The sequence below is a fragment of the Phocoena sinus genome, chromosome 1, assembly GCF_008692025.1.
Source record: "Phocoena sinus isolate mPhoSin1 chromosome 1, mPhoSin1.pri, whole genome shotgun sequence".
NCBI lineage: Eukaryota > Metazoa > Chordata > Mammalia > Artiodactyla > Phocoenidae > Phocoena > Phocoena sinus.
The window spans coordinates 123,979,746-124,006,767 of NC_045763.1; positions in this window are offsets into that span (position 1 = coordinate 123,979,746).

A 27,022-nucleotide genomic window follows, 5' to 3' on the forward strand; every position below is an offset into this window, starting at 1 on the left:
CTTTCCTCAAACTTCTACTAATTCTCTCTACATTTTCTCCTTCTTTCCCTCCTTCTTTCCTTCCTTCCCCCTCCCTCCCTCCTTTCTTTCCTTCTTTGCTTCTTTCTTCCTTCCTTCCTTTCCTCCTTTCCCTCTTTCTTTCCTCATACTTCTACTAATTCTCTCTACATTTTCTCCTTCTTTCCCTCCTTCCTTCCTTCCTTCCTCCCTCCCTCCCTCCTTTCTTTCCTTCTTTGCTTCTTTCTTCCTTCCTTCCTTTCCTCCTTTCCTTCTTTCTTTCCTCATACTTCTAATAATTCTCTCTACTTTTCCTCCCTTTTATTCTGAGCCGTGTGGATGAAAGGCTCTTGGTGCTCCAGCCCAGGAGGCAGGGCTCTGCCTCTGAGGTAGGAGAGCCAACTTCAGGACACTGATCAACAAGAGACCTCCCAGCTCCACATAATATTAAACGGTGGAAATCTCCCAGAGACCTCCATCTTAACACCAGCACCCAGCTTCACTCAATGACCAGCAAGCCACAGTGCTGGACAACCTATGCCAAACAACTAGCAAAACAGGAACACAACCCCACCCATTAGCAGAGAGGCTGCCTAAAATCATAACAAGGCCACAGACACCCCAAAACACACCACCAGACGTGAACCTGCCCACTAGAGAGACAAGATCCAGCCTCATCCAGCACAACACAGGCACTAGTCCCCTCCACCAGGAAGCCTACACAACCCGCTGAAACAACCTTAGCCACTGGAGACAGACATCAAAAACAACGGGAACTACGAACGTGCAGCCTGAAAAAGGAGACCCCAAACACAGTAAGATAAGCAAAATGAGAAGACAGAAAAACACACAGCAGATGAAGGAGCAAGATAAAAACCCACCAGACCTAACAAATGAAGAGGAAATAGGCAATCTACCTGAAAAAGAATTCAGAATAATGATAGTAAGGATGATCCGAAATCTTGGAAGTAGAATGGACAAAATGCAAGAAACAGTTAACAAGGACCTACAAGAACTAAAGATGAAACAAGCAACGATGAACAACGCAATAAATGAAATTAAAAGTACTCTAGATAGGATCAATAGCAGAATAACTGAGGCAGAAGAAAGGATAAGTGACCTGGAAGATAAAGTAGTGGAAATAACTACTGCAGAGCAGAATAAAGAAAAAAGAATGAAAAGAACTGAGGACAGTCTCAGAGACCTCTGGGACAACATTAAACGCACCAACATTCGAATTATAGGGGTTCCAGAAGAAGAAGAAAAAAAGAAAGGGACTGAGAAAATATTTGAAGAGATTATAGTTGAAAACTTCCCTAATATGGGAAAGGAAATAGTTAATCAAGTCCAGGAAGCACAGAGGGTCCCATACAGGATAAATACAAGGAGAAATACGCCAAGACACATATTAATCAAACTATCAAAAATTAAATACAAAGAAAGCATATTAAAAGCAGCAAGGGAAAAACAACAAATAACACACAAGGGAATCCCCATAAGGTTAACAGCTGATCTCTCAGCAGAAACCCTACAAGCCAGAAGGGAGTGGCAGGACATACTGAAAGTGATGAAGGAGAAAAACCTGCAACCAAGACTACTCTACCCAGCAAGGATCTCATTCAGATTTGATGGAGAAATTAAAATCTTTACAGACAAGCAAAAGCTGAGAGAGTTCAGCACCACCAAACCAGCTTTACAACAAATGCTAAAGGAACTTCTCTAGATAAGAAATGCAAAAGAAGGAAACGACCTATAATAACGAACCCAAAACAATATAGAAAATGGGAATAGGAACATACATATCGATAATTACCTTAAATGTAAATGGACTAAATGCTCCCACCAAAAGACACAGATTGGCTGAATGGATACAAAAACAAGACCCTTATATATGCTGTCTACAAGAGACCCACCTCAGACCTAGAGACACATACAGACTGAAAGTAAGGGGATGGAAAAAGATATTCCATGCAAATGGAAACCAAAAGAAAGCTGGAGTAGCAATTCTCATATCAGACAAAATAGACTTTAAAATAAGGACTATTAAAAGGGATAAAGAAGGACACTACATAATGATCAAGGGATCGATCCAAGAAGAAGATATAACAATTGTAAATATTTATGCACCCAACATAGGAGCACCTCAATACGTAAGGCAAATACTAACAGCCATAAAAGGGGAAATTGACAGTAACACATTCATAGTAGGGGACTTTAACACCCCACTTTCACCCATGGACAGATCATCCAAAATGAAAATAAATAAGGAAACACAAGTTTTAAATGATACATTAAACAAGATGGACTTAATTGATATTTATAGGACACTCCATCCAAAAACAACAGAATACACATTTTTCTCAAGTGCTCATGGAACATTCTCCAGGATAGATCATATCTTGGGTCACAAATCAAGCCTTGGTAAATTTAAGAAAATTGAAATTGTATCAAGTATCTTTTCTGACCACAACGCCATGAGACTAGATATCAATTACAGGAAAAGATCTGTAAAATATACAAACACATGGAGGCTAAACAATACACTACTTAATAATGAAGTGATCACTGAAGAAATCAAAGAGGAAATAAAAAAATACCTAGAAACAAATGACAATGGAGACACAACGACCCAAAACCTATGGGATGCAGCAAAAGCAGTTCTAAGGGGGAAGTTTATAGCAATACAAGCCCACCTTAAGAAGCAGGAAACATCTCGAATAAACAACCTAACCTTGCACCTCAAGCAATTAGAGAAAGAAGAACAAAAAAGCCCCAAAGCTAGCAGAAGGAAAGAAATCATAAAAATCAGATCAGAAATAAATGAAAAAGAAATGAAGGAAACGATAGCAAAGATCAATAAAACTAAAAGCTGGTTCTTTGAGAAGATAAACAAAATAGATAAACCACTAGCCAGACTCATCAAGAAAAAAAGGGAGAAGACTCAAATCAATAGAATTAGAAATGAGAAAGGAGAAATAACAACTGACACTGCAGAAATAAAAAAAATCATGAGAGATTACTACAAGCAACTCTATGCCAATAAAATGGACAATCTGGAAGAAATGGACAAATTCTTAGAAATGCACAACCTGCCAAGACTGAATCAGGAAGAAATAGAAAATATGAACAGACCAATCACAAGCACTGAAATTGAAACTGTGATTAAAAACCTTCCAACAAACAAAAGCCCAGGACCAGATGGCTTCACAGGTGAATTCTATCAAACGTTTAGAGAAGAGCTAACACCTATCCTTCTCGAACTCTTCCAAAATATAGCAGAGGGAGGAACACTCCCAAATTCCTTCTACGAGGCCACCATCACCTTGATACCAAAACCAGACAAGGATGTCACAAAGAAAGAAAACTACAGGCCAATATCACTGATGAACATAGATGCAAAAATCCTCAACAAAATACTAGCAAACAGAATCCAACAGCACATTAAAAGGATCATACACCATGATCAAGTGGGGTTTATTCCAGGAATGCAAGGATTCTTCAATATACGCAAATCTATCAATGTGATAAACCATATTAACAAATTGAAGGAGAAAAACCATATGATCATCTCAATAGATGCAGAGAAAGCTTTCGACAAAATTCAACACCCATTTATGATAAAAACCCTGTAGAAAGTAGGCATAGAGGGAACTTTCCTCAACATAATAAAGGCCACATATGACAAGCCCACAGCAAACATCATCCTCAATGGTGAAAAACTGAGGGCATTTCCACTAAGATCAGGAACAAGACAAGGTTGCCCACTCTCACCACTCTTATTCAACATAGTTTTGGAAGTTTTAGCCACAGCAATCAGAGAAGAAAAGGAAATAAAAGGAATCCACATCGGAAAAGAAGAAGTAAAGCTGTCACTGTTTGCAGATGACATGATACTATACAAAGAGAAGCCTAAAGATGCTACCAGAAAACTACTAGAGCTAATCAATGAATTTGGTAAAGTAGCAGGATACAAAATTAATGCACAGAAATCTCTGGCATTCCTATATACTAATGATGAAAAATCTGAAAGTGAAATCAAGAAAACACTCCCATTTACCATTGCAACAAAAAGAATAAAATATCTAGGAATAAACCTACCTAAGGATACGAAAGACCTGTATGCAGAAAATTATAAGACACCGATGAAAGAAATTAAAGATGATACAAATAGATGGAGAGATATACCATGTTCTTGGATGGGAAGAATCAACATTGTGAAAATGACTCTACTACCCAAAGCAATCTACAGATTCAATGCAACCCCTATCAAACTACCACTGGCATTTTTCACAGAACTAGAACAAAAAATTTTGCAATTTGTATGGAAACACAAAAGACCCCAAATAGCCAAAGCAATCTTGAGAACGAAAAAAGGAGCTGGAGGAATCAGGCTCCCTGACTTCAGACTATACTACAAAGCAACAGTAATCAAGACAGTATGGTACTGGCACAAAAACAGAAAGATAGATCAGTGGAACAGGATAGAAAGCCCAGAGATAAACCCACGCACATATGGACACCTTATCTTTGATAAAGGAGGCAGGAATGTACAGTGGAGAAAGGACAGCCTCTTCAATAAATGGTGCTGGGAAAACTGGACAGGTACATGTAAAAGTATGGGATTAGATCACTCCCTAACACCATACACAAAAATAAGCTCAGAATGGATTAAAGACCTAAATGTAAGGCCAGAAACTCTCAAACTCTTACAGGAAAACATAGGCAGAACACTCTATGACATAAATCACAGCAAGATCCTTTCTGACCCACCTCCTAGAGTAATGGAAATAAAAATAAACAAATGGGACCTAATGAAACTTCAAAGCTTTTGCACAGCAAAGGAAACCATAATCAAGACCAAAAGACAACCCTCAGAATGGGAGAAAACATTTGCAAATGTAGCAACTGACAAAGGATTAATCTCCAAAATTTACAAGCAGCTCATGCAGCTCAATAACAAAAAAACAAACAACCCCATCCAAAAATGGGCAGAAGACCTAAACAGACATTTCTCCAAAGAAGATATACAGAATGCCAACAAACACATGAAAGAATGCTCAACATCATTAATCATTAGAGAAATGCAAATCAAAACTACAATGAGATATCATCTCACACCAGTCAGAATGGCCATCATCAAAAAATCTAGAAACAATAAATGCTGGAGAGGGTGTGGAGAAAAGGGGACACTCTTGCACTGCTGGTGGGAATGTGAATTGGTTCAGCCACTATGGAGAACAGTATGGAGGTTCCTTACAAAACTACAAAAGGAATTACCATATGACCCAGCAATCCCACTACTGGGCATATACCCTGAGAAAACCAAAATTCAAAGAGAGTCATGTACCAAAATGTTCATTGCAGCTCTATTTACAATAGCCCGGAGATGGAAACAACCTAAGCGCCCATCATCGGACGAATGGATAAAGAAGATGTGGCACATATACACAATGGAATATTACTCAGCCTTAAAAAGAAATGAAATTGAGCTATTTGTAATGAGATGGATAGACCTAGAGTCTGTCATACAGAGTGAAGTAAGTCAGAAAGACAAAGACAAATACCGTATGCTAACACATATATATGGAATTTAAGGGGAAAAAATGTCATGAAGAACCTAGGGATAAGACAGGAATAGAGGCGCAGACCTACTGGAGAACGGACTTGAGGATATGGGGAGGGGGAAGGGTGAGTTTTGACAGGGCGAGAGAGAGTCATGGACATATACACACTAACAAACGTAGTAAGGTAGATAGCTGGGGGGAAGCAGCCGCAAGGCACAGGGATATAAGCTCGGGGCTTTGGGACAGCCTGGAGGGGTGGGAGGGGGAGAGTGGGAGGGAGGGAGACGCAAGAGGGAAGACACATGGGAGCACATGTATATGTATAGCTGATTCACTTTGTTATAAATCAGAAACTAACACACCATTGTAAAGCAATTATACCCCAATAAAGATGTTAAAAAATAAAAAAATAAAGTGTGTTAGGTGTCTCTCAAGGTCTTTTGAACATATTTTAAATTGGGTTCATTTTTTTATTGCTGAGTTTTGAGAGTTCTTTGTACAAGTAAGATAACAGTCCTTTAAATAAACAACCTAATCTTACACCTAAAGCAACTAGAGAAAGAACAAAGTCCAAAGTGAGTAGAAGGAAAGAAATCTTAAAAATCAGAGCAGAAATAGGAAGAAAACAATAGAAAAGGTCAATGAAACTAAAAACTTGTTCTTTGAAAAAGTAAACAGAATTGATAAACCTTCAGCCAGACTCATCAAAAGGGAGAGGGCTCAAATCAATAAAATTAGAAATGAAAAAGGAGAAGTTACAGTGGACATCACAGAAATACAAAGGATCATAAGCAACTACATGCCAGTAAAATGGACAACCTAGAAGAAAGGGACAAATTCTTAGAAAGGTACAACCTTCCAAGACTGAACCAGGAAGAAACGGAAAATATGACCAGACCAATCACAAGCACTGAAATTGAAACTGTGATTTAAAAACTGCCAACAAACAAAAGTCCAGGACCAGATGGCTTCACAGGTGAATTCTGTCAAACATTTAGAGAAGAGTTAACAACTTTCTGAAACTTCCAAAAAATGGCAGAGTAAGGAACACTTCCAAGCTCATTCTATGAGGCCACCATCACCCTGATACCAAAACCAGACAAAGATCACAAAAAAAGAAAATTACAGGCCAATATCACTGATGAACATAGATGCAAAAATCCTCAACAAAATGCCAGCAAATTGAATCCAACAATACATTAAAAGGATCATACACCATGATCAAGTGGGGTTTATCCCAGGGATGCAAGGATTCTTCAATATCCACAAATCAATCAGTGTGATACACCACATTAACAAACTGAAGAATAAAAACCATATGATCATCTCAATCAATGCAGAAAAAGCTTATGACAAAATTCAACTCCCATTTATGATAAAAAACTCTCCAGAAAGTGGGCCTAGACGGAACATACCTCAACATAAGAGGCCACATATGACAAACTCACAGCTAACATCATTCTCAATGGTGAAAAGCAGAAAGCATTCCAAGATCGGGAACAAGACAAGGCTGTCCACTGTCTCCCCTTTTATTCAACATAGATTGGAAGCCCTAACCATGGCAATCAGAGAAGAAAAAGAAAAGGAATCCAAATTGGAAAAGAAGTAAAACTGTCACTGTTTGTAGATGACATATTATACATAGAAAATTCTAAAGATGCTATCAGAAAACTACTAGAGCTCATCAATGAATTCGATAAAGTTGCAGGATACAAATATAACACACAGAAATCTGTTGCGTTTCTATATACTAACAATGAAAAATCAGAAAGAAATTAAGGAAACAACCCCATTTACCGTCACATCAAAAATAATAAAATACCTAGGAATAAACCTACCTAAGGAGGCAAAAGACATGCTCTGAAAACTGTAAGACACTGATGAAAGAAATCAAAGATGACAAACAGATGGAAAGATATACCATGTTCTTGGACTGAAAGAATCAATATTGTCAAAATGACTATGCTACCCAAGTTAATCCACAGATTCAATGCAATCCCTATCAAATTACCAATGGCATTTCTCAACTAGAACGAAACATTCTAAAATTTGTATAGAAACACAAAAGACCCTGAATAGCCAAAGCAATCTTGAGAAAGAAATACGGAGCTGGAGGAATCAGGCTCTCTGACTTCAGACTATACTAAAAAGCTACAGTAATCAAGACAGTATGGTACTGGCACAAAAACAGAAAAGTAGATCAATGGAACAGGATAGAAAGCCCAGAGATAACCCCACACACTTTTGCTTAATTAATCTATGACAAAGGAGGCAAGAATATACAATGGAGAAAAGACAGTCTCTTCAACAAGTGGTGCTGGGAAAACTGGACAGCTACATGTAAAGGAATGAAATTAGAACATTCTCTAATACCATTCACAGAAATAAACTCAAAATGGATCACAGGGGACCTTGAAGATGGCGGAAGAGTAAGACGCGGAGATCACCTTCCTCCCCACAGATACACACCAGAAATACATCTACACGTGGAACAACTCCTACAGAACACCTACTGAAGGCTGGCAGAAGACCTCAGACCCCCCAAAAGGCAAGAAACTCCCCATGTACCTGGGTAGGGAAAAAGAAAAAACAGAGACAAAAGAATAGGGACGGCACCTGCACCAGTGGGAGGGAGCTGTGAAGGAGGAAAAGTTTCCACACACTAGGAAGCCCCCTTCGCGGGCGGAGACTGCGGGAGGCGGAGAGGAGAGCTTCGGGACCGCGGAGGAGTGCACAGCGACGGGTGCGGAGGGCAAAGCGGGGAGATTCCCGCATAGAGGATCGGTGCCGACCGGCACTCACCAGCCCGAGAGGCTTGTCTGCTCACCCGCCGGGGCGGGCGGGGCTGCGAGCTGAGGCTCGGGTTTCGGTTTCCGGACAGAGCGCATGGAGAGGACTGGGGTTGGCGGCTTGAACATAGCCTGAAGGGGTTAGTGCACCACGGCTAGCCGGGAGGGAGTCCCGGGAAAAGTCTGCACCTGCCGAAGAGGCAAGAGACTTTTTCTTCCCTCTTTGTTTCCTGGTGCGTGAGGAGAGGGGTTTAAGCGCTGCTTAAAGGTACTCCAGAGACGGGCACGAGCCGCGGCTAAAAGCGCGAACCCCAGAGACGGGCGTGAGCCGCGGCTAAAAGCGCGAACCCCAGAGACGGGCGGAAGACGCTAAGGCTGCTGCTGCCGCCACCAAGGGGCCTGTGTGCGAGCACAGGTCACTCTCCACACCCCTCTTCCGCGGAGCCTGTGCAGCCCGCCACTGCCTGGTTCCCGGGATCCAGGGACAACTTCCCCGGGACAACGCACGGCGACCCTCAAGCTGGAGCAACGTCACGCCGGCCTCTGCCGCCGCAGGCCCGCCCCGCACGCAGTGCCCCTCCCTCCCCCCCCCCCCACCCGGCCTGAGTGCGCCAGAGCCCCCGAATCAGCGGAGCCTTTAACCCCGTCCTGTCTGAGCAAAAAACAGACGCCCTCCAGCGACCTACACGCAGAGGCAGGGCCAAATCCAAAGCTGAGCTCCTGTGAGCTGTGAGAACAAAGAAGAGAAAGGGAAATCTCTCCCAGCAGCCTCAGAAGCAGCGGATTAAAGCTCCACAATCAACTTGACATACCCTGCATCTGTGGAATACCTGAATAGACAAGGAATGATCCCAAATTGAAGAGGGGGCATTTAGGAGCGAGATCTATGATTTTTTCCCCTTTTCCTCTTTTTGTGAATGTGTACGCTTCTGTGTGAGATCTTGTCTGTATACTCTTGCTTCCACCATTTGTCCTAGGGTTCTATCCGTCCGTGGTTTTTTAAAAAATTTTTCTTAATTAATTTTAATAACTTTATTATACTTTACCTTCTTTCTTCCTTTCTTCCTTTCTTCCTTTCTTCTTTTCTTCCTTTCTTCCTTTCTTTCTTTCTTTCTTTCCTTCCTTCCTTCCCTCCTTTAGACAACGAATCACCCCAAATTGAGGAGGTGGTCTCAGAGAGCAAGATTTATGATTTTTCCCACTTTACCTCTTTTTGTGAGGGTGTATGTGTACGCTTCTATGTAAGATTTTCTCTGTATAGCTTTGCTTCCACATTTGTCCTAAGGTTCTATCCGTCCCTTTCTTTTTCTAAATATTTTTAATTCAATAACTTTATTATACTTTATTTTATTTTTACTGTATCTTCTTTCTTTCTGTCTTTTTTCCTTCTTCCCTCCTTCCTTCCTTCCTTCCTCTCTCCCTCCCTCACTCCTTTCTTTCCTTCTTTGCTTCTCTCTTCCTTCCTTCCTTCCCTCCTTTCCTTCTTTCTTTCCTCATACTTCTACTAATTCTCTCTACTTTTTCTCCCTTTTATTCTGAGCCGTGGGGATAAAAGGCTCTTGGTGCTCCAGCCAGGAGTCAGGGCTCTGCCTCTGAGGTAGGAGAGCCAACTTCAGGACACTGGTCAACAAGAGACCTCCCAGCTCCACATAATATTAAATGGCGAAAATCTCCCAGAGACCTCCATCTTAACACCAGCACCCAGCTTCACTCAACGACCAGCAAGCCACAGTGCTGGAAAACCTATGCCAAACAACTAGCAAAACAGGAACACAACCCCACCCATTAGCAGAGAGGCTGCCTAAAATCATAATAAGGACACAGACACCCCAAAACACACCACCAGACGTGAACCTGCCCACTAGAGAGACAAGATCCAGCCTCATCCACCACAACACAGGCACTAGTCCCCTCCACCAGGAAGCCTACACAACCCACTGAACCAACCTTAGCCACTGGAGACAGACATCAAAAACAGCAGGTACTACGAACCTGCAGCCGGCAAAAAGGAGACCCCAAACACAGTAACATAAGCAAAATGAGAAGACAGAAAAACACACAGCAGATAAAGGAGCAAGATAAAAACCCACCAGACCTAACAAATGAAGAGGAAATAGGCAGTCTACCTGAAAAAGAATTCAGAATAATGATAGTAAGGATGATCCGAAATCTTGGAAACAGAATGGACAAAATGCAAGAAACAGTTAACAAAGACCTAGAAGAAATAAAGATGAAACAAGCAACGATGAACAACACAATAAATGAAATTAAAAGTACTCTAGATGGGATCAATAGCAGAATAACTGAGGCAGAAGAACGGATAAGTGACCTGGAAGATAAAGTAGTGGAAATAACTACTGCAGAGCAGAATAAAGAAAAAAGAATGAAAAGAACTGAGGACAGTCTCAGAGACCTCTGGGACAATATTAAACGCACCAACATTCAAATTATAGGGGTTCCAGAAGAAGAAGAGAAAAAGAAAGGGACTGAGAAAATATTTGAGGAGATTATAGTTGAAAACTTCCCTAATATAGGAAAGGAAATAGTTAATCAAGTCCAGGAAGCACAGAGAGTCCCATACAGGATAAATACAAGGAGAAATATGCCAAGACACATATTAATCAAACTGTCAAAAATTAAATACAAAGAAAGCATATTAAAAGCAGCAAGGGAAAAACAACAAATAACACACAAGGGAATCCCCATAAGGTTAACAGTTGATCTCTCAGTAGAAACCCTACAAGCCAGAAGGGAGTGGCAGGACATACTGAAAGTGATGAAGGAGAAAAACCTGCAACCAAGACTACTCTACCCAGCAAGGATCTCATTCAGATTTGATGGAGAAATTAAAATCTTTACAGACAAGCCAAAGCTTAGAGAGTTCAGCACCACTAAACCAGCTTTACAACAAATGCTAAAGGAACTTCTCTAGACAAGAAACACAAGAGAAGGAAAAGACCTACAATAACGAACACAAAACAAATAAGAAAACGGGAATAGGAACATACCTATCAATAATTACCTTAAATGTAAATGGACTAAATGCTCCCAACAAAAGACACAGATTGGCTGAATGGATACAAAAACAAGACCCTTATATATGCTGTCTACAAGAGACCCACTTCAGACCTAGAGACACATACAGACTGAAAGTAAGGGGATGGAAAAAGATATTCCATGCAAATGGAAACCAAAAGAAAGCTGGAGTAGCAACTCTCATATCAGACAAAATAGACTTTAAAATAAGGACTATTAAAAGAGACAAAGAAGGACACTACATAATGATCAAGGGATAGATCCAACAAGAAGATGTAACAATTGTAAATATTTATGCACCCAATAGGAGCATCTCAATACATAAGGCAAATGCTAACAGCCATAAAAGGGGAAATGGACAGTAACACATTCATAGTAAGGGACTTTAACACCCCACTTTCACCCATGGACAGATCATCCAAAATGAAAATAAATAAGGAAACACAAGCTTTAAATGATACATTAAACAAGATGGACTTAATTGATATTTATAGGACACTCCATCCGAAAACAACAGAATACACATTTTTCTCAAGTGCCCATGGAACACTCTCCTGGATAGATCATATCTCGAGTCACAAATCAAGCCTTGGTAAATTTAAGAAAATTGATATTGTATCAAGTATCTTTTCTGACCACAACGCCATGAGACTAGATATCAATAACAGGAAAAGATCTGTAAAAAATGCAAACACGTGGAGGCTAAACAATACACTACTTAATAATGAAGTGATCACTGAAAAAATCAAAGAGGAAATAAAAAAATACCTAGAAACAAATGACAGTGGAGACACAATGACCCAAAACCTATGGGATGCAGCAAAAGCAGTTCTAAGGGGGATGTTTATAGCAATACAAGCCCACCTTAAGAAGCAGGAAACATCTCGAATAAACAACCTAACCTTGCACCTCAAGCAATTAGAGAAAGAAGAACAAAAAAGCCCCAAAGCTAGCAGAAGGAAAGAAATCATAAAAATCAGATCAGAAATAAATGAAAAAGAAATGAAGGAAACGATAGCAAAGATCAATAAAACTAAAAGCTGGTTCTTTGAGAAGATAAACAAAATAGATAAACCATTAGCCAGACTCATCAAGAAAAAAAGGGAGAAGACTCAAATCAATAGAATTAGAAATGAAAAAGGAGAACTAACAACTGACACTGCAGAAATAAAAAAGATCATGAGAGATTACTACAAGCAACTCTATGCCAATAAAATGGACAATCTGGAAGAAATGGACAAATTCTTAGAAATGCACAACCTGCCAAGACTGAATCAGGAAGAAATAGAAAATATGAAAAGACCAATCACAGGCACTGAAATTGAAACTGTCATTAAAAATCTTCCAACAAACAAAAGCCCAGGACCAGATGGCTTCACAGGCGAATTCTATCAAACATTTAGAGAAGAGATAACACCTATCCTTCTCAAACTCTTCCAAAATATAGTAGAGGGAGGAACACTCCCAAATTCCTTCTACGAGGCCACCATCACCTTGATACCAAAACCAGACAAGGATGTGACAAAGAAAGAAAACTACAGGCCAATATCCTTATGAACATAGATGCAAAAATCCTCAACAAAATGCAAACAGAATCCAACAGCACATTAAAAGGATCATACACCATGATCAAGTGGGGTTTATTCCAGGAATGCAAGGATTCTTCAATATACGCAAATCTATCAATGTGATAAACCATATTAACAATTTGAAGGAGAAAAACCATATGGTCATCTCAATAGATGCAGAGAAAGCTTTCGACCAAATTCAACACCCATTTATGATAAAAACCCTGTAGAAAGTAGGCATAGAGGGAACTTTCCTCAACATAATAAAGGCCATATATGACAAACCCACAGCAAACATCATCCTCAACGGTGAAAAACTGAAAGCATTTCCACTAAGATCAGGAACAAGACAAGGTTGCCCATTCTCACCACTTTTATTCAACATAGTTTTGGAAGTTTTAGCCACAGCAATCAGAGAAGAAAAGGAAATAAAAGGAATCCAAATCGGAAAAGAAGAAGTAAAGCTGTCACTGTTTGCAGATAACATGATACTATACATAGAGAATCCTAAAGATGCTACCAGAAAACTACTAGAGCTAATCAATGAATTTGGTAAAGTAGCAGGATACAAAATTAATGCACAGAAATCTCTGGCATTCCTACACACTAACGATGAAAAATCTGAAAGTGAAATCAAGAATACATTCCCATTTACCATTGCAACAAAAAGAATAAAATATCTAGGAATAAACCTACCTAAGGAGACAAAAGACCTGTATGCAGAAAATTATAAGACACTGATGAAAGAAATTAATGATGATACAAATAGATGGAGAGATATACCATGTTCTTGGATTGGAAAAATCAACATTGTGAAAATGACTCTACTACCAAAAGCAATCTATAGATTCAATGCAATCCCTATCAAACTACCACTGGCATTTTTCACAGAACTAGAACAAAAAATTTCGCAATTTGTATGGAAACACAAAAGACCCCGAATAGCCAAAGCAATCTTGAGAACGAAAAAAGGAGCTGGAGGAATCAGGCTCCCTGACTTCAGACTATACTACAGAGCTACAGTAATCAATCAGTATGGTACTGGCACAAAAACAGAAAGAAAGATCAATGGAACAGGATAGAAAGCCCAGAGATAAACCCACGCACATATGGACACCTTATCTTTGATAAAGGTGGCAGGAATGTACAGTGGAGAAAGGACAGCCTCTTCAATAAATGGTGCTGGGAAAACTGGACAGGTACATGTAAAAGTATGAGATTAGATCACTCCCTAACACCATACACAAAACTAAGCTCAAAATGGATTAAAGACCTAAATGTAAGGCCAGAAACTCTCAAACTCTTAGAGGAAAACATAGGCAGAACACTCTATGACATAAATCACAGCAAGATCCTTTCTGACCCACCTCCTAGAGTAATGGAAATAAAAACAACAGTAAACAAATGGGACCTAATGAAACTTCAAAGCTTTTGCACAGCAAAGGAAACCATAAACAATACCAAAAGACAACCCTCAGAATGGGAGAAAATATTTGCAAATGAAGCAACTGACAAAGGATTAATCTCCAAAATTTACAAGCAGCTCATGCAGCTCAATAACAAAAAAACAAACAACCCAGTCCAAAAATGGGCAGAAGACCTAAATAGACGTTTCTCCAAAGAAGATATACAGAATGCCAACAAACACAAGAAAGAATGCTCAACATCATTAATCATTAGAGAAATGCAAATCAAAACTACAATGAGATATCATCTCACACCAGTCAGAATGGCCATCATTAAAAAATCTAGAAACAATAAATGCTGGAGAGGATGTGTAGAAAAGGGAACACTCCTGCACTGCTGATGGGAATGTGAATAGGTACAGCCACTATGGAGAACTGTATGGAGGTTCCTTAGAAAACTATAAATAGAATTACCATATGACCCAGCAATCCCACTACTGGGCATATACCCTGAGAAAACCAAAATTCAAAAAGAGTCATGTACCAAAATGTTCATTGCAGCTCTATTTACAATTTCCTGGAGATGGAAAGAACCTAAGTGCCCATCATCGGATGAATGGATAAAGAAGATGTGGCCCATATATACAATGGAATATTACTCAGCCTTAAAAAGAAACGAAATTGAGCTATTTGTAATGAGATGGATAGACCCAGAGTCTGTCATACAGAGTGAAGTAAGTCAGAAAGAAAAAGACAAATACCGTATGCTAACACATATATATGGAATTTAGGGCGAAAAAAATGTCATGAAGAACCTAGGGGTAAGAGAGGAATAAAGACGCAGACCTACTGGAGAACGGACTTGAGGATATGGGGAGGGGGAAGGGTGAGCTGTGACAGGGCGAGAGAGAGTCATGGACATGTACACACTAACAAACGTAGTAAAGTAGATAGCTAGTGGGCAGCAGCCGCATGGCACAGGGATATTGGCTCGGTGCTTTGTGGCAGCCTGGAGGGGTGGGATAGGGAGGGTGGGAGGGAGGGAGACGCAAGAGGGAAGACATATGGGAACATATGTATATGTATAACTGATTCACTTTGTTATGGGGCAGAAACTAACACACCATTGTAAAGCAATTATACCCCAATAAAGATGTTTTTTTAAAAAAATGGATCAAAGACCTAAATGTAAGGCCAGACACTATAAAACTCTTAGAGGAAAACATAGGCAGAACACTCTTTGACATAAGTCACAGCAATATCTTTTTGGATCCATCTCCTAGAGTAATGAAAATAAAAACAAAAATAAACAAATAGGACTTAAACTTAAAAGCTTATACACAGCAAAGGAAACCATAAACAAATCAAAAAGACAACCCACAGAATGGGAGAAAATATATGCAAAAGAAGCAACTGACAAGGAATTAATCTCCAAAATATACAAACAGCTAATGCAGCTCTATGTAAGAAAACAAACAACCCAATCAAAAATTGGGCAGACGATCTAAATAGACATTTCTCTAAAGAAGACATGCTGATGGCCAAAAGGCACATGAAAAGATGCTCAACACTGCTAACCATTAGAGAAATGCAAATCAAAACTACAATGAGGTATCACCTCTCACTGGTGAGGTGGCCATCATCAAAAAGTTTACAAACAATAAATGTTGGAGAGAGTGTGGAGAAAAGGGAACCCTCCTACACTGTTGCTGGGAATGTAAACGGGTACAACCATTATGGAGAAGAGTATGGATGTTCCTTAAAAAACTAAAAACAGAACTACCATATGATCCAGCAATCGCACTCCTGGGCATATATCCAGAGAAAACCATAATTCAAAAAGACACATGCACCCCAGTGTCCATTGCAACACTATTTCCAATAGCCAAGACATGGAAGCAACCTAAATGTCCATCGACAGAGCAATGGATAAGGAAGATGTGGTACAGATATAGAATGGAATTTTACTCATCCACGAAGAATGAAATAATGCCATTTGCAGCAACATGGATGGACCTAGAGATTACCACACTAAGTGAAGTAAGCCAGACAGAAAGACAAATATCATATGATATCACTCATATGTGGAATCTAATTTTTTAAAAGTGATACAAATGAACTTATTTACAAAACAGAGGCAGACTCACAGATATGGAAAACAAACTTATGGTTACCAAAGGGAAAGGGGCAGAGGGGGCGGGAATCAGGAGCTTGGGATTAACATACAGACAGTACTATATATAAAACAGGTAACGAATAAGGACTTACTGTATAACATAGGGAACTCTACTTAATATTCTGTAATAATCTATATGGGAAAAGAATCTGAAAAAGAATGAATATATATGTGCATATATATATAAAACGGAATCACCTTGCTGTACACCTTAAACCAACATTATAAATCAACTATACTCCAATAAAATTTTTAAAAATATATGAGTCCTTTATCAGATGTGTCTTTTGCAAATATTTTCTCAGTCTGGCTTCTGACTCTTTTCATATTTTTTTTTGCAGAGCAGAATTCTTAATTTTAATGAAGTCTGGCTTAATGATTTCTTTCATGGATTGTGCCTTTAGTATTGTATCTAAAAGGTCATCACCATACCCAAGGACATCTAGGTTTTCTCCTTTGTTATTTTTTAAGGGTTTTTATCATTTTGTGTTTTGCATTTAGATATATGCTCCATCTTGAGTTAATTTTTGTGAAAAATCTAAGGTTTGTGACTAGATTTCACTTTTTTGCTTGTGGATGTCCAGTTGTTCTAGCACCATTTGCTGAAAAAAAACATCTCTTCTGCATTGTGTTGCCTTTGCTCCTTTGTTGAAGATCAGTGCACTGTATTTATCTGGGTCTATTTATGTGGTTCTGTTCTGTTCCACTGATCTAATTGTCTATTATTTCAATACTACACACTCTTGATTACTGTAGCTTTATAGTAAATCTTGAAGTAGGATAGTGTGTCTTCCAACTTTGTTCTCCTTCAGTACCGGGTTGGCTGTTCTGGGTCTTTTACTTCTCCATATATACATTAAAATCAGTTTGTTGATATCTACAAAATACCTTACTGGGATTTTGATAGGGATCACTCTGAATTTATAAATCAATGTTGGTAAGAACTGACCTCTTGACAATATTGAGTCCTCCTATCCATGAAAATGGAATATCTCTACATTAATTTAGTTCTTTGATATCTTCCATCAGAATTTTATAGTTTTCCTCATATATATCATATACATATTTTGTTAGACTTATATCTAAGGTATTTTATTTTTAGGGGGTACTGATGGAAATAATTTTTTTAATATTTAAAGACAATTTTTTTTTTTTGGTAGTACGTGGGCCTCTCACTGTTGTGGCCTCTCCCGTTGTGGAGCATAGACTCCGGACGCACAGGCCCAGTGGCCACGGCTCACGGGCTCAGCTGCTCTGCGGCATGCGGGATCCTCCCGGACCAGGGCACGAACCCACGTCCCCTGCATCGGCAGGCGGACTCTCAACCACTGTGCCACCATGGAAGCCCTAAAGACAATTTTTAAAGTAGCTTTATTTTTTTATTTTTTACTGTATAGTTGATTATAGTTTTAATTTTTTATTGTATAATTCCTATAGTTAGAAACTGTTGTGTTAGTTTCTGCTGTACAGCAAAGTGAATCAGTTATACATATATGAATATCAACTCTTTTTAAATTCTTTTCTCATATAGGTTATTGCAGAGTATTAAGTAGAGTTTCCTGTGCTATATGGTAGATCCTTATTAGTTATCTATTTTATATATAATGGTGTGTATATATCAATTCCAATCTCCCAAGTTATCCCTCCCCGCTTACCCCCTGGTAACCATAAGTTTGTTTTCTACATCTTTACAGGAGTTTTAGATTCACAGCAAAATTCAGAGGAAGCTACAGAGGTTTCCCATATACCTTGTGCCTCCACACATGCATAGCTTCTCCCCTGTTAGCAACATCCCCCATCAGAGTGGTACATTGTTTACAATTAATGAAACTACATTGACACATCATAATCATTCAAAGTCCATAGTTTACCTGAGGGTTCACTCTTAATGGTGTACAATCTATGTGTTTGGACATATGTAAAATGACATGATACATTATATATCCATCGTTATAATACAGAGTATTTTCACTACCCTAAAAATTCTCTGTGCTCTGCTAATGTGTTTTTAATTTCAAATTCTGCTTGTTCATTACGGATATATAGGAAAGTGATTGACTTTTGTATATTAGTCTTGTATCCTGCAACTTTGTTATAATTGTGAATTTATAATTAAACTCACAGGGGTTTCTTTGGTCAATTCTTTTGGATTTTCTACATAGATTATTATGTCATCTGTGAACAAAATCAATTTTATTTCTTCCTTCCTGGCCTTTCTACCTTTAATTTCCTTTTCATATCTTATTGACATCAAAATATGAGGTAATAAGTAATCTTTCTGATGACATGAGTGTCAAAGGTAGAGGTTTTTGGGAGAAAGAAGATAGGTCTGAAAGAAGCAGTGAGGAACAAGGAGACACTACCCCAACTTCTAAGCCCAGTGGCAACAGGGGTGTGAGAGAAAAACGGCCAGCATTTGAGAAGACTGCAGGGGAAACTGTGCTTTCAGGGGCAATCCACATTTCAGTTATAGTAAGAAGATGAAGGGAGTCTTCAGAAAAAGACATTGAAATTAAAGCAGTTTTGCTGAACCATGAATTTTAGGGGGAATGATGGAAAGGTTCAGGAATTGGAGAAGAGTGGTAGAAGGGGCAGAATAAGGGATGTCAGGAACCTTGGAGAAATCTTGAGTGTGGGATTTGACCTAGGAATCTGGTGGTTCTTGTGATAACTGACATAAACAGGGCTCTAAAGGGCATGAGAAAGTTGGTCCTTGTGGATTCAAAGCAGATAGTGATGCTAAGACTATCATTGTTAGCAGATCAGGATGAGTGAGTTTCTGTGACTTTTCATTCATGATGATAAGAGTAAAGGGCTATGGGAGGTATGCTCCTAGACCCAGTACACTAGACCTCTGTTAAAGGAAGGGTGGTCACTCAAAACACGTCTGCCTCATTCCTGCATGGTGGGAATTCTGAGGAAGTTGTGGAAGGCCTGGGGGTAGAAGATGGGCACAAAGCTTAATGCAGGTAGCAGGACTGCTATCATTTGTCTGGGTCTGAGACCAGGAGCAAGGTGGAGAGTCTGAGCCTGGGCCTTTCACGTCTCAGGGGTCTGAAATAGTACCAGGTTGGTGAAACCCCCTGGACACTGTCAGAAACAAATGGCAATCCTTTCTTAAGAAATGTTTGTCCAATTTAGTCCTCCAAGATTCCCTCAGATTAAGGTCAAGCAGTAAGCTCATTAAGCACATGAAGCCTAGGAAAAGGTGAAACATTATGACAGCAGAAACAGCAAATAATGGAATTACTCATTCAGGTACTGCAGATACTGGAATGGTTAGATATGGAATATAGAACAGCTATGCATGAAATGTTTAAGATTCATTCACAAAGAGAAAGTAATAATTATTTGAATGAACAGGCATATTTGAAGAACAAAAAACAAAGGGAAGTTATAGAAGTGAAAAAATATAAATTGTTGAAGTGAAAAAAAAACTCAGTGGAAGACTACAGCTGAAAAAAAAAAGAAATCTGGAAGATAGGTCTAAGAAATTACCTAGAATGCAGCAAAAAGAGACAATACAATGGAAAAGGAGAGAAAGGTAGGAGATTTGGAGGAAAAAGGGAGTCTAATATTTGTCTAATTAGAATTTCCATGGAAGAAAGAATAGAGAGAATAAAGGAGAGGTGGTTTTTAGCGAGGTAATGGCTGAAAATTTTCAGAAATGATGAAAAACATGAATCCCCAGGATAAATTAAAAAACAAAAACTATCCTAGAGATATTGAAGGGAAATTCATGAACACCAAAATAAACTTCAAAACCAGCCAGAGAAAAACATTGCCTTCAAAAGGACAATGACAGCAAACTTCTAAAGCAGTAATGGCAATCAGAAGGTGTGAAATAGTATCTTCAAAACGTTGAGAGCAAAGAAACAATTGTTAACCCAGTAAAACTATCTTTGAAGAAAGAGGATAAGATAAACACATTTAGGGCTTCCCTGGTGGTGCAGTGGTTGAGAATCTGCCTGCCAGTGCAGAGGACGCGGGTTCGAGCCCTGGTCTGGGAGGATCCAACATGCCATGGAGCAACTAAGCCCATGTGCCATGACTACTGAGCCTGCGCGTCTGGAGTCTGTGCTCTGCAACAAGGGAGGCCGCGATAGTGAGAGGCCCGTGCACCGCGATGAAGAGTGGCCCCCGCTCACCGCAACTGGAGAAAGCCCTCGCACAGAAACGAAGACCCAACGCCGCCATAAATAAATAAGTAAATTTAAAAATAAATAAATAAATCACTCAGTCTCTTGCAGTCTGTACTATTAAAAAAAAAAGAAAAACACATTTATAGATTAAAAAAAAGAAAAGAAAACATCAAGAGAACTGCAATAAAGGACTTCTGAAAGAAAATGATCCTAGACAGTCTAAAGACACAAGAAGAAATGGCGAGGATATAAAATAGCAGACATGTATGTAAACCCAAGCAAATATTGTTCATATAAAAAATTATAAGTATATTGTTTAATCCAGGGTGTTTATAAATGGACAGCACTAAAATACTGGGTCTATAATAACATGTAAGTCAGACAGGGAGTATGTTGAAGTTAAAGTGTTCTAAGTTCCTAGAATTGTTCACTAAAAGGTTAATATATTATTTGACACTAGATCTTATCAAATAGGTTTGGCAAAATGTCCAGGGTAACCACTGAGAGAACACAAACAGAGTGAATAATTTCTAAATTTATAAAGAGAAAACAATTGGAATACGGAAAAATATGATCAATAAAAAAATAGGCGTAAGGAAGATGGCGGAAGAGTAAGAGGCGGAGATCACCTTCCTCCCCACAGATACACCAGAAATACATCTACACGTGGAACAACTCCTACAGAACACCTACTGAACGCTGGCAGAAGACCTCAGACCTCCCAAAAGGCTCTTGGTGCTGCAGCCAGGAGTAAGTGCTGTGCCTCTGAGGTGGGAGAGCCAACTTCAGGACACTGGTCAACAAGAATGCTCTCACATAATATCTCCACATAATATCAAATGGCGAAAATCTCCCAGAGATCTCCATCTCAACAACAGCACCCAGCTTCACTCAACAACCAGCAAGCTACAGTGCTGGACACCCTATGCCAAACAACTAGCAAAACAGGAACACAACCCCACCCATTAGCAGAGAGGCTGCCTAAAATCATAATAAGGCCACAGACACCCCAAAACACACCACCAGACGTGGAACTGCCCACCAGAGAGACAAGATCCAGCCTCATCCACCACAACACAGGCACTAGTCCCTTCAACCAGGAAGCCTACACAACCCACTGAACCAACCTTAGCCATTGGGGACAGACACCAAAAACAACGGGAACTACAAACCTGCAGCCTGCAAAAAGGAGACCCCAAACACAGTAAGATAAGCAAAATGAGAAGACAGAAAAACACACAGCAGATGAAGGAGCAAGATAAAAACCCACCAGACCTAACAAATGAAGAGAAAATAGGCAGTCTACCTGAAAAAGAATTTAGAATAATGATAGTAAAGATGATCCAAAATCTTGGAAATAGAATAGACAAAATGCAAAAAACATTTAACAAGGACCTAGAAGAACTAAAGATGAAACAAACAACAATGAAAAACACAATAAAGAAATGAAAAGTACTCTAGATGGGATCAATAGCAGAATATCTGAGGCAGAAGAACGGATAAGTGACCTGGAAGATAAAATAGTGGAAATAACTACTGCAGAGCAGAATAAAGAAAACAGAATGAAAAGAACTGAGGAGAATTTCAGAGATCTCTGGGACAACATTAAACACACCAACATTCGAATTATAGGGGTTCCAGAAGAAGAAGAGAAAAAGAAAGGGACTGAGAAAATATTTGAAGAGATTATAGTTGAAAACTTCCCTAATATGGGAAATGAAATCGTTAATCAAGTCCAGGAAGCACAGAGAGTCCCATACAGGATAAATCCAAGGAGAAATACGCCAAGACACATATTAATCAAACTGTCAAAAATTAAATACACAGAAAGCATATTAAAAGCAGCAAGGGGAAAATAACTAACAACACACAAGGGAATCCCCATAAGGTTAACAGCTGATCTTTCAGCAGAAACTCTGCAAGCCAGAAGGGACTGGCAGGACATATTTAAAGTGAGAAGGAGAAAAACCTGCAACCAAGTTTACTCTACCCAGCAAGTATCTCATTCAGATTTGATGGAGAAATTAAAACCTTTACAGACAAGCAAAAGCTGAGAGAGTTCAGCACCACTAAACCAGCTTCACAACAAATGCTAAAGGAACTTCTCTAGGCAAGAAACACAAGAGAAGGAAAAGACCTACAATAATGAACCCAAAACAATTTAGAAAATGGGAATAGGAACATACATATCGATAATTACCTTAAATGTAAATGGACTAAATGCTCCCAACAAAAGACACAGATTGGCTGAATGGATACAAAAACAAGACCTATACATATGCTGTCTACAAGAGACCCACTTCAGACCTAGAGACACATACAGACTGAAAGTAAGAGGATGGAAAAAGATATTCCATGCAAATGGAAACCAAAAGAAAGCTGGAGTAGCAACTCTCATATCAGACAAAATAGACTTTAAAATAAGGACTATTAAAAGAGACAAAGAAGGACACTACATAATGATCAAGGGATAGATCCAACAAGAAGATATAACAATTGTCAATATTTATGCACCCAACATAGGAGCACCTCAATACATAAGGCAAATACTAACAGCCATAAAAGGGGAAATGGACAGTAACACATTCATAGTAGGGGACTTTAACACCCCACTTTCACCAATGGACAGATCATCCAAAATGAAAATAAATAAGGAAACACAAGCTTTAAATGATACATTAAACAAGATGACTTAATTGATATTTATAGGACACTCCATCCAAAAACAACAGAATACACATTTTTCTCAAGTGCTCATGGAACATTCTCCAGGATAGATCATATCTTGGGTCACAAATGAAGCCTTGGTAAATTTAAGAAAATTGAAATTGTATCAGGTATCTTTTCTGACAACAATGCTATGAGACTAGATATCAATGACAGGAAAAGATCTGTAAAAAATACAAACACATGGAGGCTAAACAATACACTACTTAATAATGAAGTGATCACTGAAGAAATCAAAGGGGAAATTTAAAAATACATAGAAACAAATGACAATGGAGACACGACGACCCAAATCCTATGGGATGCAGCAAAAGCAGTTCTAAGAGGGAAGTTTATAGCAATACAAGCCCACCTTAAGACACAGGAAACATCTTGAATAAATAACCTAACCTTACACCTAAAGCAATTAGAGAAAGAAGAACAAAACAACCCCAAAGTTAGCAGAAGGAAAGAAATCATAAAAGTCAGATCAGAAATAAATGAAAAAGAAATGAAGAAAATGATAGCAAAGATCAATAAAACTAAAAGCTGGTTCTTTGAGAAGATAAACAAAATAGATAAACCATTAGCCAGACTCATCAAGAAAAAAAGGGAGAAGACTCAAATCAATAGAATTAGAAATGAAAAAGGAGAAGTAACAACTGACACTGCAGAAATACAAAAGATCATGAGAGATTACTACAAGCAACTCTATGCCAATAAAATGGACAACCTGGAAGAAATGGACAAATTCTTAGAAAGGCACAACCTGCTGAGACTGAATCAGGAAGAAATAGAAACTATGAACAGACCAATCACAAGCACTGAAATTGAAACTGTCATTAAAAAGCTTCCAACAAACAAAAGCCCAGGACCAGACGGCTTCACAGGCGAATTCTATCAAACATTTAGAGAAGAGATAACACCTATCCTGCTCAAACTCTTCCAAAATATAGCAGAGGGAGGAGCACTCCCAAACTCAATCTACAAGGCCAACATCACCTCGATACCAAAAGACAAGGATGTGACAAAGAAAGAAAACTACAGGCCAATATCACTGATGAACATAGATGCAAAAATCCTCAACAAAATACTAGCAAACAGAATCCAACAGCACATTAAAAAGATCGTACACCATGATCAAGTGGGGTTTATTCCAGGAATGCAAGGATTCTTCAATATACGCAAAACAATTAATGTGATAAACCATATTAACAAATTGAAGGAGAAAAACCATATGATCATCTCAATAGATGCAGAGAAAGCTTTCGACAAAATTCAACACCCATTTATGATAAAAACCCTCCAGAAAGTAGGCATAGAGGGAACTTTCCTCAACATTACAAAGGCCATATATGACACACCCACAACCAACATCATCCTCAATGGTGAAAAACTGAAAGCATTTCCACTAAGATCAGGAACAAGACAAGGTTGCCCACTCTCATCACTCTTATTCTACACAATTTTGGAAGCAATTAGAGAAGAAAAGGAAATAAAAGGAATCCAAATCGGAAAAGAAGTAAAGCTGTCACTGTTTGCAAATAACATGATACTATACATAGAAAATCCTAAAGATGCTACCAGAAAACTACTAGAGCTAATCAATGAATTTGGTAAAGTAGCAGGATACAAAATTAATGCACAGAAATCTCTGGCATTCCTATACACTAATGATGAAAAATCTGAACGTGAAATCAAGAAAACACTCCCATTTACCATTGCAACAAAAAGAATAAAATATGTAGGAATAAACCTACCTAAGGAGACAAAAGACCTGTATGCAAATAAAACACTGGTGAAAGAAATTAAAGATGATACAAACAGGGGGGACCTTGAAGATGGCGGAAGAGTAAGACGCGGAGATCGCCTTCTTCCCCACGGATACATCAGAAATACATCCACACGTGGAACAACTCCTACAGAACACCTACTGAAGGCTGGCAGAAGACCTCAGACCTCCCAAAAGGCAAGAAACTCCCCACGTACCTGGGTAGGGCAAAAGAAAAAACAGAGACAAAAGAATAAGGACGGCACCTGCACCAGTGGGAGGGAGCTGTGAAGGAGGAAAAGTTTCCACACACTAGGAAGCCCCTCCGCGGGCGGAGACTGCGGGAGGCGGAGGGGGCAGTTTCGGGACCGCGGAGTAGTGCACAGCGACGGGTGCGGAGGGCAAAGCGGGGAGATTCCTGCACAGACGATCGGTGCTGACCGGCACTCACCAGCCCGAGTGGCTTGTCTGCTCACCCGCCGGGGCGGGCGGGGCTGCGAGCTGAGGCTCAGGTTTTGGTTTTGGACGGAGCTCAGGGAGAGGACTGGGGTTGGCGGCTTGAACATAGCCTGAAGGGGTTAGTGCACCACGACTAGCCGGGAGGGAGTTCGGGGAAAAGCCTGCACCTGCCGAAGAGGCAAGAGACTTTTTCTTCCCTCTTTGTTTCCTGGTGCGCGAGGAGAGGGGTTTAAGAGCGCTGCTTAAAGGATCTCCAGAGACGGGCGCAAGCTGCGGCTAAAAGCGCGAACCCCAAAGACGGGCGCGAGCCACGGCTAAAAGCGCGAACCCCAGAGGCGGGCGCGAGCCGCGGCTGAAAGCGCAAACCCCAGAGACGGGTGCGAGCCGCGGCTGAGACCGCGGACCCCAGAGACGGGCGGGAGACGCTGGGGCTGCTGCTGCCGCCACCAAGGGGCCTGTGTGCGAGCACAGGTCACTCTCCAAACCCCTCTTCCGCGGAGCCTGTGCAGCCCGCCACTGCCAGGTTCCCGGGATCCAGGGTCAACTTCCCCGGGACAACGCACGGCGGGCCTCAGGCTGGTGCAACGTCACGCCGGCCTCTGCCGCAACGTTACGTCGCCTCTGCCGCCGCAGGCCCGCCCCGCACGCAGTGCCCCTCCTTCCCCCATCCCCCAACCCCCGGCCTGAGTGAGCCGGAGGCCCCGAATCAGCGGCTCCTTTAACCCCGTCCTGTCTGAGCGAAAAAACAGACGCCCTCCAGCGACCTACACGCAAGAGGCAGGGCCAAATCCAAAGCTGAGCTCCTGTGAGCTGTGAGAACAAAGAAGAGAAAGGGAAATCTCTCCCAGCAGCCACAGAAGCAGCGGATTAAAGCTCCACAACCAACTTGATGTACCCTGCATCTGTGGAATACCTGAATAGACAAGGAATGATCCCAAATTGAAGAGGGGGAATTTAGGAGCGAGATCTATGATTTTTTTCCCCTTTTCCTCTTTTTGTGAATGTGTACGTGTATGCTTCTGTGTGAGATCTTGTCTGTATACTCTTGCTTCCACCATTTGTCCTAGGGCCCTATCCGGCCATGGTTTTTCTTTTAAATTTTTTTTCTTAATAATTAATTTTAATTGTAATATATTTATTATACTTTACCTTCGTTCTTTCTTTCTTTCTTTCTTTCCTTCCTTCCTTCCCTCCTTTAGACAACGAATCACCCCAAATTGAGGAGGTGGTCTCTGAGAGCAAGATTTATGATTTTTCCCCCTTTACCTCTTTTGTGAAGGTGTATGTGTATGCTTCTGTGTAAGATTTTCTCTGTATAGCTTTGCTCCCAACATTTGTCCTAAGGTTCTATCCGTCCCTTTTTTTTTTCTAAATATTTTTTAATTCAATAACTATATTATACTTTATT